The sequence below is a fragment of the Monopterus albus genome, unplaced genomic scaffold, assembly GCF_001952655.1.
Source record: "Monopterus albus unplaced genomic scaffold, M_albus_1.0 scaffold174.1, whole genome shotgun sequence".
Lineage (NCBI taxonomy): Eukaryota > Metazoa > Chordata > Actinopteri > Synbranchiformes > Synbranchidae > Monopterus > Monopterus albus.
In genome coordinates this window covers 293,175-308,171 of record NW_018128054.1, presented here as the reverse complement: position 1 = coordinate 308,171, position 14,997 = coordinate 293,175, and the positions used below count along the sequence as shown (strand labels likewise).

Genomic DNA, 14,997 nt, shown 5'->3' with positions numbered 1-14,997 from the left:
TATGAAATATACTTTCATATGCTTTTTTTATGTTCATAAATTGCCTCACAAGTAAACACCAATTAAATAAACCCCGATTCAATCTTTTCAATAGTTTCCAAACAACCTTAAGTAGAACACGTTTCATTTCCTCCCACAAATGGGAAACACGCTACAGATGCATTTATAGCAACATGCAAACATACAAACCTTTGGGATAGCCTATGAGCAGGATGAAGTTATAGCAGGCTGACACGCTGTGCTGGATGTTTGTGTTGTTATTTGTGTTACGTCCAGCTCAGCGGTGAGAGACTTCTGCAAGTCACACTTTGTAGTGTGTGTAGTGTAGTGAAAATCATTTACATTTTATACAAATTATGGGAACAAATGCAATTCACCAGAGTAACTGTTTGCCTCACTGATGTTATCATCTTGGATTAAATACTTATGACAACAGCAATAAAAAACAGGTCATGTTAGTAATAAATAAAAAATAATTCATGCTGTGACATGTTTACGGCACCTGTCAGCTCGTAGCCTAAAGCGCTCACAGTGTACTCCTGTACTTCCCGTCTATCTCTAACTTCTTTTTGTCATTTTCTCCATCACTGTAGATGTTGTTTTCAATCTCACTCTCCATGTTTCCCTTCTCTTTTACCTCTCTCATCCAGACTTCATCTTGATATCTACTGTATGTTCATATCTCAGTTCAATGGAAGTGCAACATCTTTTTCCATATGTGTTATTGACATTCAGCCTGCAACGACGTCTCAAAAGGATTCCAATTTTTTCTTTTATATGTACACACCAGTCTTGCAAGACCAGACACATTTTCAGAGTTGCAATTTTGAAATACAATCTTGCTGAAACCCCGGTTTATAAACCTTAACTTCAGGGACTTGAACTTGTATTTCATACATGTCAAACTAAATTAATCCCTGCGCTCTCTCTCTCTCTCTTTGTCAGTGTCTGCCTTACTCTCTCTTAGGAACCTATGAAATACAGCATGAGGAACCATGGCTTCCTGGCTTTAACAAGCTACACACAGCTGCACAACTAAAAGACATACAGCAGGGCAGAAGGGGATTAAATGTACTAATGTATCTGCCAAGGTTGGGCCGCAGTGGTGGAACATGGCCGTCTGACCTCTAGGATGCCAGGACATCATTCTCTTCCACGACAAGTTGTGGAGAAGAAGAAGTCCATCTCAGCCAAAGGGGAGGAATTGCATTTCTGAGTGAATCTGTGTTTTATGTGCCATAGTACCTTGGTCTTTACGAGGGTAGAGGTGCACATAATAGGACTGCTAGCAATAGACTGATGATCGACTGGAAACCAATTCAGCATGGTGTCAGATCTGGAAACTGTCTGACTCGGTTTCATGTGGTGTAAATGTAAAAATAATTGGGGAGAGACATTAGAAATTTGGATTTTGTTAGAAATGTTACTGGGTGACTCATATGCGATTCCAATGAGCTCAGGAACAAATGTTTATATGCAAAATGCCGTTGTTTGTTGTAAAACCTGTAAGTTTGTGTCTACTTGGATCAGTTTCTAGGCAATTGCCACAGGCTCATTGTGTCACCATGCTCATCCTCCCACAGCTGTACTCCAAGTCTCATCACTATCTGGTTGTGTAAACTTGTTTTATTATGGAACAAAGCTCTGAACTTAGCCAAGAAACAAACTTTTCTGGGCTGTGGAGGACTTTAGGACATGAGCCAAAAGATTAACAACTCTTTTCCTAAGTCCCACAATCAACGATTAGAATGAGCAGAAACAAGTAGGGCTGCCAGTAACAACTATTTTCTTTCAATTCTATCAACAGTTTTACTAATGAATCGATTCATTTTCTTCCAACACCAACACGCATAAACTTCTAGATTGTATTAAAGAAGAAGGCACGATAACAGTAAACAGACTGGTACCGTGAAGAAACGGAGAAAAAGCCCAGCCTAAACATTGTGTCCATTTAAAATACTGAGGACGTATTTTCAGTGTCAGCGTCACTGATTATGTCAACTAATTGCAGCAGCCCGAGCATAAAGTAACACACAATGGAGAGTAAAGTACAAATGAGTAGATACTAGTAATTACTTTCCACTGCTGGTCTCCAACATTGCCAGGTGTGCCTGTATACTGTACATAGCTATTAATATACAGTGAAGCACAGGTTTTGAGGTCTTTAATCTCATTTAGAGGTGACAATGAATGATGTTAAACCCTTCAATAAAAATAGAACAAAAAAACTTTAGTTAAAAAAAACCCCTCTCTCCTTCTCCTCCATCTACATGCTTCTCAGTTCTGATCCACGCCTCTTCCACAGCCTTTGTTATTCTGCGCTGTATGCTTAAAGGGGCCCTAGACTAGATTTATACCATCTTAATTAATTCCCCTGGTAGAAGATTGTTTTCAACTGTTCTGACTCTCATGTGGTGTAAAGTAGGGGATAGACAAAGGTTCAGCTACCTGAATTTTGAATGCCAGTTCTGCAGGTGAGAGAAGCTAGAGGTGCATCTAGTGAACATCTGTGACGGTGGAGTCACACTGATATGGCCGGAAGTCAAAAGCTTGATGTTGTGGGTTAATATTTTAGTGGAGAAACAGGTTACAGGCTGGCTTCACTGATCCTCTGTTTGCATATCGGGTGGCATATGCATATCCAGAGGGACACACACTTGCTTTTCTAGCGTGCTAGTCAGCCACTCAGCTAAGGAAGACTTGTGGTGCAGAGTATTTGACCAGTCCCATCCTTAAGAAGAGTGGCTGAGGAAAAAGAGAGCTTGAGAGAGTAGCTATGGTTAGGTATGAATAGCAAGGCTAATCGCCACAGGCCATGGGAACCAGCTTGCTAAAGGGCTAGGAATATGCTGGATTGCTGCTTGTTGTGACAGCCAGAGAGCAGCTCTGTTGGGCAAGTCAGCGACCCACAGTGGGACAGGATTTAGGTCAGTTTGATGCTTTATGCACCCACAGCTATAGCTCGGGCTTACACAAGCGGAATAAGGGGCATCGAAAGTTATTTTTGTTCATGTACAAGGCAGATGTGGAAATGAAAAGTGGAGCGTGAGAGTTGTTCAGTTAGCCTATTCTGCACTTAAAAAGTGTGTTTATACAGGGATAGATGCTAATATTTGTAGGCACTAACCCCACAGGGTACCAAACCCCTAAATTTAGTGGCCAAAGTACATTTTTGGTGACCCACATATAAACATATGTAAAACCAAAGCAGAAAAGGCAATTTACTGGAAATTAACACGGCCTACCTTAACTGTGACACTTCAATAAATGAAAATATCCATTTCTTTAAGTCAAAAACTTGAGTTCAACTCATTCCTTACTGTTTGATGTTTTTGTAGAATTTTGAACTAAAAGGTGCGAATGAAACAGGATGTTTGTGGAACATTACTATATATCATTAAAGTTACTGGTGGCCACAGGCCATGGTTAATGTCGAACCCTGTTATAAAACAACTACAGAGACAAAACCCTAGACACACTGTGGAAAGAACAGCGCTGACTTATGCCCTTAACACTGACTGGATTAGTATTGACAACACTGCTCTTCTGTAATTGTTTCTTGTGCCTTTACATTCAGAAACACACAGCAGCACGTTCATTAATAATGTACGTGCAGAGATTAGGATAAGCTAGTTCGTATTAATGACAGTATCCTGTGCTCAGTGAGGTCATACTGTCTTTCACAGCTTGTCAGAATTTGCAAGCAAGCAATTCTCCTTCTAAGGGGGCCACGTCTGTGTTTTTAGCTTATTCACTACATATCCCTTACATTACTACTGACACACTGCCAAAGGATTTAATGGTGACGTATGTTTTTGACAGTGTTTGCCCAGTGGTTTGCATTCATGTTACTTTGGTTTGAGAACAAACTCACAACATATTCTTGTGTTTTTGAGAAGGCAATATGTGAACACATAAAAATGCATATTGTGTGTGTGTGTGGACATTTTCATTTCCGTTTGCTAACTGGCAGTAAAACCTCTACATTGGCCGTATCAACAGTGACCTTTCACCCACACATGTTCTTCACATTTACGCCGATCATCTATAAATAACACTGTGACCATTGACAGGTGAAGTGAATAACACAGTCTTGTTACTATGGCACCAGCCATTGTGTGGGGGAAATATAAGGCAGCAAGCGAACATTCAGTCCTCGAAGCTGATGTGTTGGAATCAGGAAAAACAGGCACACGCCAGGATCCGAGTAACTTTGACATGGACCAGACATGATGGCTGATGACTGGGTCAGCGCATCTGCCAAACTGCAGGTCTTGGTGGGTGTTCCTGGTCTGCACTGGTTAGTACCTAATGTTAATGCTGTCATGGAAAATCTAAAGGGAAGACCAACAAAATGAACAGACTATCTCAGAATGAATATTTCCATCAGGATTACTTTTTTTTTTAATCACCATCTGACCTTCAGTGATCACCTCCCTACTTGAGACGTGTTGGCTCTAACTGAATCCTGTCATATCTCAACCCTTCCACCCAGTCACTGTCCATAAATTTTTCATTCCGTATCGACTCTTCATGTCATTATTGCTGATATATAAAGAAGCTGTTGAAATTCATGGAGGGTACTGGTGTGTAGATCATGGGTCACCTGAAATGAACAGGATTTTCATGAAACCTTCAGAAACTCATTGAGATCTAAAGATTTTTGGAGCTATATCAATTTATGCCCAGCGTGGACCTGAGAAATGACCTGAATTGAAATGACAGAAAGTGGAAGAGGTTGAGTGGGAGAAAGGAGAGAGTTTACATTCAAAACAGGCAGATGTGCTTCTAGCTTTTCTCCAACATTAGCAGAGCTACTAACAACCAACTAAGCTCCATCCGGTCTCAGATCAGCAGTGTGCCAGGGTGCTTGAGAAATAATCAACAGCAGTGAGAGTGGAGGCTCTCTCTCCGACAGCTGCATCATCTTTATCTTCCGTCTTTCTTTTCCCCTTCCTCTAATCGTTTCCCACCCTCTCCTCTCTTCAGCTTCCCACCTTCCTAGTTTCTATTGCCATTTCCATCAACAGATTTTCTCCATTTCTCCTTCACATTTCCTCCATTTAAAGAAAAAAAATCTCTTTTTGAAGTTATCCTCTCACCTCATTTACCGTTTACTTTTTATTTTTCTTTCTTATTTAGCTTTTGGACACTAAACCTTTTGAGGGAAACCTGCAGATTGTTATGGCTCTCAAAAAAGCAAATCACCTCACAGAAGTGAACTTGAGAAATGCAGAGAAGGATGGGACACATTCCGACAAGAGAAACACTCTCTCGTTCTCTATTTCCCTCTTTATCACCGTTATTACTGTGAGGACATTTTTTACTCTTTACAGGCGGCTGTTCCAAGAAGTGACAGGAAAATAAGTGGGAATGTGAGAATAATTTTATCAGCAGTGAAAAAGTTCGTGAAACACCATAACAGCATGAAAGACAAATGCTCCAAATGTAAAGCTGCCAAGTCATAAACATCCATCTGAAAAATAATGCACACATTTGACATTTTCAGTGAAATGACCGTTGATTAATCACCATAGAGAAAATTTGATTCTGCAGCCCTGTTTACTTCTTTTCTTTTGTGCAGACAGTGTGTAGTTGTGTGTGGTGTTAACAAGGTAAACATGAAGGGGAGCCTGGCTGCAGCATCAATAAATGCCATGCCCAGGCTGCGCTGTTACTTCTGCTTATATTAGCTCTGTTTAAAGAACCCCTGCACTGATCCAAATAAGCCTAAACTTTTCTCCGTGTGAAGAAAGGCAGTCCCTAAATAGCCAAGAGGAAATCTAATGGTATAAAGGAATTTTCTTTTTTTAAATTATGTCTTTGAAAAATTATAGTATGTGGCTAACAGTTTTATCAAGCCTGTAACTCGATTATCTCACTGGGCCGGAAAAGCACGGTGCATTACTGATATTCAGCAGCATAAAATGTGGGATTTGTTTTTGTTTTAAACATAAACAGATTTAGAAAATGGACAATATGTCACCACTTCCTGCCACTATGCAAGATTGAAGCCAAAATATCACGAATATAGGGATGGAAATCTTGCTTTTGTCACACAGTTGTAACCAGATTCTGTGCACCAGCAACCAGAAGCATAGACTTTGCGTTACTTTTTCACTAATACGATGACAGAAATGCCATTTAATTGTTGTACAAATTAGGGCTGTACCCAACTAAGGATTTTGTCAGTGTAACTATTCGTTCTCTCTTTTTTTTTAATATACATATATATAGCCTAGATTGTCAGAAAATCAACTTGCATGAATTTCAGTGATATTTCGACCACATTAACATCAGTATTTAATGTACATCCATGTATAGGACCGTGTGGGTATAGAGAAAGAGAGCTATTACAGATATGGATTTACAAAACTGAGGGCACTGATACACAAAAGAACTTTTCACAAACTAAAAATGTACAGTGTTATGTTATAGCCTAGTTATGTCAAGAGCACTGATTTTTTTTTTTTTAACTGCATGGCTGACAGCAGGTTTTAGCTGACGCTGATCCTCCTAATCTAAACAGAGACTGGTTTAGAGTATGTATTCTGACTGAAGTGGAGCACATTGCAAACACTGGCAAAATGAATTAAAATTTGACTGACCCTACTGGGTAAACATTGTTACATATGGTGACAGATAAAGTCCTAACTTACTCTGCCTTAGACATGTTTGTCTAAGAAAATGGCTAGTCTTCTATTAACTGCTATCCAGACACAAAGGGGCTGTGTAACTTACTTTTTAAGCCCAGCATTGTGGTTCAACAGCCTACTCCGACATACGATTTGAATTTTATCTGCCAGCCAATGATAAAAACATACATACTCTTCTCACCCCTACACTGCGTCCTGAGGTATCAGAACAGCATGCGCTTTATGACAGTTTCAGGGAGACCCAGAGATTGGATGTGCATGCCTTAATCTCTACCTGGATATAGGCTTTGTTTCAATAGGGCCTGAAACTGGCCCCTGCTGTAGCTCAAGAGGGAAACAAACACACACACACACACACTTGTTATAAGCGTATAGAAGGGGACTGTGTTTGAGTGAGCGGCTTTTTTATTTTTTATTTTTTTAAATTTCATCAGCTCTGTGAGGTGGAATTTATGCCACTGCTGTCAAAAACTCACCCTGTTCTTTATGCCGCTAATATGAATCAGAGTTGGGGTGCAGAGGGCATAGGGAGTGTAATATACGTCTGCGAGTTACCCTCGAGCAAGCCCATCACTCTGCCTCTACTGCACCTTCCTGCTGGGAGTTTAGTATGTATTATGGATGGTAAAAATGGAAGGATTAGATGATATTATACTGCACAGAATAATACTTTCATCAACACATGCATAACGTCATAAATGAGAAAACTTATGTACCTGATATTCATTTTACTTTAGGTTTTCTTCACTGAACACAGTCTAATGTTAGGTTTACAATATATTTAAGCCATTCACACTTAGGTACAGCGCCCAAATGGTTTTGAGGAGCGCCTGAAGCCAAATGAATGTTAAAATGCTTTTAGCAATATATCAGAATGAAAGTTAAAAATAGAAGTTTCATGCACTAGCAAAAAAACAAAAAACAAAACACCATCCCCAGTGTCGAACACACAAAAGGCTCAGGGTTGCTTTACTGCAAGTAACAAAAAGACATGACGTAGTAATATGTTGTACAGTTCCAAGCATTCCAGGATCCATGTGTGAGGCACTGAGTCATAGGCTTTCTTGTAGTCAATCCAGGCAGTGCACAGGTTGGTATGCCTGGTCTTGCAGTTTCGAGTGACTGCTTAATCAACCAGAAACTGGTGCTTTGCTCCTCTGGTGTTACTGTCAATTCCCTTCTCAACTGTTTGACTATTTAGAGGCAGCCCTACAATATATATTATCAGTTGAAGAAAGATGTGGATTAGAAAGATATGTGTACTATGATGGTATTATTTTGTAGTGCCTTAGAGTTCAATTATTTATTGTGGCCTGACCAGTCTCAGTAAAGATGTGTATGCTGTTTGGGGAGCTACTGTCAGACTTTAAGTCTAGTGAATCAAAACAACACTGTGCTAACACTACTACCAAGTAATGGGAAATTTTCAGAACACCACAGCGATGACCACATACCACCAAAGTCACAAAATTAAAATACACAAACCAATAAAAGCAATGATAACACACATTTTGTAGGCTTTCTTTCTAGGGCTAAAGCAAAATTCAACCGTGTTACTGTTTAGATCAGATTGTTTAGACAGATTGTGTGGATGTGTTGTGCAAGGAGGGTTACAGCTCATAAAGGTTACTGGTTCCAAGCCAACTTGCAGTACTAGGCCTTGGGACTATTGAAGAGACTGTAGCGAGCAGATTTGTGGATCTTTGATGGTGTGTCTGTCCTTAACAGTACGCTCATGTTTTACTTCAAATGACCCGACCTGGCCTCACTCCTCTGCACTCAATTACAGTGCTATACTACCACTGGAGGTTGCACAGTCGAAGCAAAACAGGCTGTACTAAATTAATTCATTATGCAAAAACAAAGTGTGAAAGCCTCTTTTTCCTCCATGGAACTTGTTATCTTTTGATCATCCTACAAACATAGCAAAGAGAAGCTCTGACAAGCCATTCAAAGATGTGAATACTGAATCCCTTGATGCGTGGTCTGTGTATGTATTTACAACTAAACTGATTTCTGTAGCTACTGGGAAATATCAAAATGAGGCACAAGAAACCACTGTATGGTAGTTTTCCTGCCCCGACTGCTTGAGCTGCACATATTAATTGAGACATTAAGCTGCCAGGTTGTACCTTGACACCACAGATATGCAGCACCCCTCTAATTCTCACTTTGCCAACTGGTCATATACACTGACAATGTGCAATGACATTCACTGGATCATAGGAAAACATTTGTCGGTCCATGTTGTGTCCTTCAAAGTCACCAATTCAAGCAAAAATCAATTATGGACAATATGTCTGACAACATAATACAACCAAAAACACACATTGGTTGCATGTCTATATATACATATATGACTTTCAGTCATAGAAACATGCCCCATGGGGGCCACTGCATTGAGCTGCACGACAGAAACATGCTGGTCAAGACATCGTCCTGTTAAAATGAAAAGCCACTTTGTTAGATTGAATCATAAAAAATGACAGATGGCCGTCAGATAGAAAAGGTGCTTTCATCTGAATCTATAAGAAAAGCCACAGCCAATCAATATGTTTACTGTGACTGCACACTCCATCGTGTCTTTTGACATTTCTCATGTACTGTCTGCAAGAGATAGCACTTCTCAAAAAATAATAACTGGCTAGATGGTATTCATGTCAGTCTGTTGCAATATAACTCAAGTCTTTTCTTTTAAACTGGACCTCAGATTAATTTTCCACCCTCTCAGCGCAAAACCAAAGTTAATAATTGCAGATTTTATCATGTGTCATGTAATGTTCTTGCTTGCTGTTAATGCAAAGCTGATAACAGACACCCAGCTACCTTCATTGCTGACCTGACTGTTTACTTTTCCTTTTCCTATTTTTCCAAATCCTTCATCCATCTGTCGATCTGTCTCTGTGTTGAGAGTAAATGCAGATGGAAGGGGAACGTGCTGCCTGATGCCAGGTGGTGAAGCGATAGCAGGAGTATGGGAAAGAGAGATGGGTGGAGGGAGAGAGAGTGAGAGAGAGAGAGTGGGCTCCTGTGGTCCGGGTGGAGGGAGAGAGAGAGAGAGTGGGCTCCTGTGGTCACGACACAGTGGTGCAGTCTGCTCCGACCTGTGATAAGATAGCGGTGACCCTTCCTTGAGCTGCCCTGGACTTTTTTTTGTTTATGTATTTTCCCAGATCTCTGACCTTGCTTGCAGCAGATGACTGACAAATCACCTGATGTTTTCCTGCGCGTACCCTCTTTTTCTAATTACACTCTTAAATTAAATTCTGTCATCATCTAACAGGGCTACCATTAAAAGAAAGGGCAACAGCTTTCTCATGGGGGGTGCTCAAAAGAGTTTCTTTTACAACACTGTCCATTGTCCCGTCTTATAAAGCAACAACCTGCACAATGATGAATAAAACATGAGACGGATGTCATAACTAATTCTGACTGCTGGCTTTATCTCCCCATCTTCCAAAGAACAAATGCTTTACTCCGCATTACGCTGCTCAGTGCACTGGGTTTACATTAAACATGATGGTATTTTGTCGAGACTACTACCTACGTCTTTACTGATAATGTTAGAGGAAAAATTTCTACTGCCCACTTCCTCTGCCTCCTCCACCCCCACTCCCCTCCCCTGCTTTTGTTTGGGATCAACTGCAATCTCTGGAAGGACATCAGATAGCCATGCTGACAGCTTGGGTGCACAAATGCACACGCACGCAATATCTGTCGAAACCGACTCCAGTTTGCACCATTAAACACTTCTTGCTCAAGATCCCTTATAGGTTACTGCAGCTGCTTTGGTCAACTTCACATAATGGACTCAAGTGTACATCTGTACACTCCTGGGAGTGTATTTCCCATTTTCTCCTGCAGGGAGATGAGAAGGCAGGAGGATAACTCAACCTGACAACCTAGGTCCTCCCATTTTTTTATTTAGTCAACCCTCACATCCAACTTTGGCTATGTGTGTATGTTAGTACAGGGGATAGGCCACACCAGTGCCAGGTCAAGTAATGCACAGCTCTATGGCGACAGGCCCATTAGGCAGGGAGGCAGAGCACAGAGTACATCAGCAGGGAACAACTCCCACTTCCTGTGACACTCACCGAGGCACAATTTTCTGAATAAAAATTGTTATTGCAAACATACCAAAAAATATAAGTTCCACATATGTTAATTATTAAAGAGTGACTTACAAAGCCTTACTCAATCAACTGTTCAGGAAACAAACCACCATCAGTTCCCCATTTTAAAGACTCCCCTCTTCCTCCTAGACACACAGCATTGGTTTACAAAATGATTTGATCACATTTCTAGTTATAGTGGGGAGAATTTTACATGGACGGAAAAAGATGAGGTGCATCCATTTACCGCACAATATAACATAACTATTGGTCATTTGAACCAACACTGCCCTGATTTTGAAAGATTTGAATTCAGGACAACATCAACATGCAGAACCCATTTTTGTCAGACTGCTGAGATTCTCATGCCAACCGACTGGAGATAGAGAAAGAGGGATTAGGATCAAAGAATGAGAATATGAGGTGAGATGTGTATTTTGTGATGGAGGAGCAGATGGCATACGCTGATAATCGGAGAGCTAGCGTGTACATACAACCACAGTATCTCCTCTTTCACAGACTTTCTCCAGGAGCCCCGTGCACAGAGCGGGTGCAGTCTGAGGAAGGATTACATTATGCAATCTGACACCTGGGTGCACCCTGGTTCAAGAGGCCTTGTACTTTTGGTGCTGAACATCAGAGCAGTTGGGGAAGCAATAGCTTGGCCCCAGACCCCTCAATCACCTCATCCACATTTCAGATTTTGATTAGTAACATACATTTTGAGCTGTCAAACACTGGTGTTTGAGCTCCTCCATGGCTGGCTTTTTGAAATGAGTACTGATGGTTCGAAAAACACTTCTCATAACATTCACTAGGTGGTAGTTTAGATTTAGCTACAGTATATCAGAATGTAGGTACACAGTATACATAATGTAATGCAGTGTTGTAAATTTAAACTAACCAGTAGTATATAAAGTACTTAGTATTTACTACCCAATGATCAATTACAATATTAAGCAATAGTATCCAATGATAGTGTATTATTCATAATATAACCCAACAGCACCAATACAAATGGACCATTTCTTCATAATGCACAATTTACTCTTGATAAAATATTTTGCTTATAATAATTTCACTTCGATTTTCAAACTTTAATTCGTGTGTCCATGTTCCACCTGTGCTTTTGTCAGTCTTATATATGTCACTCAATATCAGGCTATGGAGAAGAGAGTAGGCGTAGAAAGTCCAAATTAACCAACCAACCCCACTGCCTCCTTTCTCTAACTCATGAGAGAGCAAAAGAAAAACAGACATACTGAAAGGCTTTGGATGAGTAACTTATTTAACAGCACAATGTTCTCTCCTTCACTGTCAAGTTTGTTTTGTCAGGGCCACAGTGTGTCTAGATGGCTATGCTGATGGTACATACAAGTTTGTAGACTCTGTATACTGACAGATGTTGGATAAGATGACCTAACCCTGTGTTCTCTAACTTTAGCAGCCAACAGATCACAAATATTTGGACTCAGCTGTTGGGGTTACTTTCCACCACCTGTTTGTGACAGACAGCTGTGCTCAGACAAGACACCAGCAAGGTGGGGCCATCAAGACTGCATCAACCAATCACAGCAAGGGGTGGAGATGTGCGTCTACCCAGCAACAGGCCTAGAGGGTCTCCCATTGCTCAGCGGACTGACAGAACAGCCTCGGGCCAGAGAGAAACTCTGTTTGCCCCTGACTCACTATTGTACATTGAAAGCTGTGACATTAATTTCCAAGGGGGAAAAATGTGGCTCACTTAGAAAAACACTCTCCTTGTTAAAATTTTGATTGGATCAAGCTTATGTGTGCTGTTTGTTAGCCATGTTGACACAGCAAAGAGGGGAAGGATAAAATGAGGCAGCATAAGTACATATTGCAGAACAGTTATCGAAAATGTCAGAGAGAGAGGGAGAGAGGGAGAGAGAGGTTGTGTTTGCACAAGCAGTTTTTCTCTCCAAGAGGCCCTACAGTGCATTTTTATGAACTTGGCAGAGAGACTGGGAGAGTCAGTGAAACATTAACGCTCCTCAACCTTTGCTACTGCCAAAGGAACTACAGCTGGATACGTGACAAGGAGTGTGTTTGTCTCTCTCAATCAACAACATGCATACATGAAGGAAATCTAGAAATGACCACAGTTTGATCTGCAGTCTTCCCTCACACCTCTCATCTAACCTTACTGCCTCTCAAAGCACCCCTTGTTCTTATCACTGTTTCAGTTACAACTCTGAACCTTTCCATGACATTCACTTTTTGAGAAATATTCTCACATTAAAACAGCTTTTTGAAGCATGCAGAACACTTTGTCCTTGAAAATATGGCTTCTATACTGTGCATGCCAGCATATTAAGTCCAGGACCATTTGTTTTTGGTGTTGACACGTCTCCTAATGCTGGAACTGTAAATCACCGAACGAGGATGACAGCGGTGACATTACCGATTCGATGCAATAACAGAGACTGCTGAGCACACACTAATGAGACAATCTACACATTATACATTTTGCAAATTATACTTTTTTTGTCTACCTTTCACACTATTTTATTATTTTAAGCCATGAAATCAAACTTCATTGGCAGCAGGTTTTTTAAGGGGGTATCATCAGTCTGAATAGAAACTCTGCTTTTGCAACATGGTAAGACAACCACAAAGTTAACACTTTCTACTTTGTTGTCTCAGCAAAAATGTCAGTACTCTCACACAGTAACCACTACATCAATCAATAATACTTAGACACACTCTGCTGGAGCAGATACAAGGAGCGATAGAAGGACAGGAGGGAGCAGGAGAAGAGCTGTGCTGCTCTGTTGTGTACATAAGTGACTCAAAGTACTTCAGTGAGGAACACAAACTTTTGAGAATGATGGACAAGACTGTGTTACCAAGGTGAAAAAAACAAGGTGAAATCAAATTACGATCAAAATACTTCGATACCAACGTGTATCGAAAGTGTCAACGCAAAATTTCATTAGCGTCAGTGATCCAGTGCAAAGCCTGTTTAATGCTAATGTCAACAGAACCTAAGGTTGTGGTAAACAGGTTTACTTTTTATGATATGAAACTGCTTTGAGCACACAAAAATGCCAAGGAATCGAAAAATAAAACTAATGACCAAAATGTGTAATGTATTATATTATATTTTGTTAAAAATGATATTGAAAAAGCATCACTTAGGAACCAGTATTGGTATTGAAAACTATGGAATGATACCCAGCCCTGTCGGTCAATCTGTCTAAACTGAATTAGCTTATCTGTCTGTGCCATAGATCTCCACTGTGGTTCGAAAACACATCAGGGAAACGCACAGCTGCACTGGGTGACATGCTTCCTCATTATGAAGCACACAACCCTGATACTTTTTAAAAATGATGCCCCAAAGGTTCTGAATGGCCATAATGTTTTACAGCATTTGAAGTAAGTAAGAATCAAGGACCCAAGCATGAGATCTCTGGATATTCTTAACAAATATTAGTGTCTTGATTTCCTAATGTTTTTAATTATTTTTGAACATCAGTGGGGGTCTATGGCACAGACAAATAAGCTGATCCAGGACTGACAGGCATTAATTGTGAGTAGAAGCAAATCATTGCTGGTCTCCGTATTGAGAGTGTTGAAAATACTGTTAATATAGAAAATGACTGGCCTGATCCCCTAAGGCACACTGATGCCGTTGTTTGTCTTGGGAGGACAGTTTCTGGTAAGGTCAATTACTGTCTGGCAAACGTGTAAAGCTTTGTGCCTTAATTTATGCAAACGATAATGTGTCATCCAGTTATTTGTTTAGGGCAAAAGTTATTTTGACTTTTTCAGGTGGTGGCTAAATATAGAGTGCAACTCTGGTGTTTCTAATCAGGCGGTGAGTATGAAACTCAATGCTGCATAACTTCAGCAATAAAAACAGGTCCCACCCTGTCTAAGCTGTTGCATGCATTCAAAGACACTATTGTGTGAACAGGGAGGCCAGCAGCTTTTTCCTCCTTATCCAAACAGCATAGGCCTGAGCTGCCACACAAAGAATATTTCAGTAGACAGGATGTGTGGCTAAGGGTCACTTCTTGGGGGTGGCTGTGGCTGTGGCTCATGAGGTAGGGCAGTCGTCTCCTGACCAGCAAGTTGGTGGTTCAACTCCTGAGCTCCCCCGCATGCCTAAGTGTCCCTGAGCAAGACACTGAACCCCGAATTGCTCCCGGTGGCTTGACTAGCGCCGTTGCGTGGCAGCCTGTCGTCATCGGTGTGTG

The 14,997-nt window shown here is 40.7% G+C and overlaps 1 long non-coding RNA gene across 3 annotated transcripts in view; it reads right to left on the bottom strand.

Moving 5' to 3' along the window:
- The window catches only part of LOC109969457 (uncharacterized), a 29,660-nt gene that overhangs the window by 13,246 nt on the left and 1,417 nt on the right, over window positions 1-14,997 (bottom strand). The gene's annotated exons all lie outside the window — the stretch shown is intronic.